This window comes from Cebus imitator, unplaced genomic scaffold (genome assembly GCF_001604975.1).
Source record: "Cebus imitator isolate Cc_AM_T3 unplaced genomic scaffold, Cebus_imitator-1.0 Scaffold130, whole genome shotgun sequence".
Taxonomy (NCBI): Eukaryota; Metazoa; Chordata; class Mammalia; order Primates; family Cebidae; genus Cebus; species Cebus imitator.
Genome location: NW_016107445.1, coordinates 271597 through 273010, shown reverse-complemented (window position 1 = coordinate 273010; position 1414 = coordinate 271597).

The following is a 1414-nucleotide window of genomic DNA, read 5'->3' as shown; positions in this document are numbered from 1 at the left end:
GACGGGGTTTCACCATGTTGACCAGGATGGTCTCGATCTCTTGACCTCGTGATCCACCCACCTCGGCCTCCCAAAGTGCTGGGATTACAGGCTTGAGCCACCGCGCCCGGCCGGGAGGGACTATTTTTCATAATGAGTCATGCTACCTTTTTCCTAAACAAAAGCAGGAGTATAGAGCATAAGAACATTTGCTGTTGTTTGGAAATAGACTGGTTATTTCATCTTGTTTTTTCTTCACATTAACATAGAGAAGTTTTCTATAAATTTGTAAGGTCGTACATATCCTATCTTCTGAGACAGAAGGAATCCTAGATTGTAAATATTTCAATTTTAGACAAATTGGAAAGGCATAACAAAACAAGTAAGAAATTACCTCAGGCTCCTGAAAAATGTTTAAATTTTATCCTTGGAATTCATTTTGCCAAACATTTACTCATACTTGTATTGACATTGCCTTGTCACTTTCGCTTATTGTAGAAAAAAATAAAATCTGAGTTCATAACAGGACCAGCAGCAAAGCAACCATGACATTCAACCCTCGGCCACCTGTTTGCGGGTCAAGATTGTTTGGGCGGGTTGTTATTCTGGTTGTATTTATATATTTTCCTGGTTAAAAAAAAAAATACTAGGAAAAAAAAAAGTCAGGCATAATAAGTACCGTATCTCTGCATATTTCACAACATTTAGACATAGTTCATGTATGTATATATTCTTTCTTCTAGATCTTGTTTTACTGAGGAAGACAGCTACATATCTTAATTCTAAGTAAATCTCACGAAATGGCAAAAAATTTAATTCAAGAATACTGATTGTTATAAAACAAATAATTGCAGAAGTGCCAAAAAAATTTGATATTATAATGTGAGTGTAGTATATATCTTACCTACTCCCTCTCAAGCTATACTCAGAGATTAGCAATTAGCTGAATGTATGTCCCTAACTCTCCTCAAACATATGAAAAAATTGGCTCAGAGACATTTTAAAATTCTTCTCTGAAAAAAAGTCTGTAGGTTTTGCTATTCAGAAATTCCTTATATAAAAATGAAGAAAAGATAAAACTTGGGGAAAATAGTTACAATCGCATAGATAATATGAATGAATACAAATAAAACAATAAGAAAAGTATTACTATTCAAATTTAAAAATAAATAAAAGACAATTCCAGAAAGAAGTTCACGAAGGAAGAAAAACATATGTAATAAAAATGTGGGCCGGGCGCGGTGGCTCAAGCCTGTAATCCCAGCACTTTGGGAGGCCGAGGCGGGTGGATCACGAGGTCAAGAGATCGAGACCATCCTGTCAACATGGTGAAACCCCGTCTCTACTAAAAATACAAAAAAAATTAGCTGGGCATGGTGGCACGTGCCTGTAATCCCAGCTGCTGGGGAGGCTGAGGCAGGAGAATTGCCTGAAC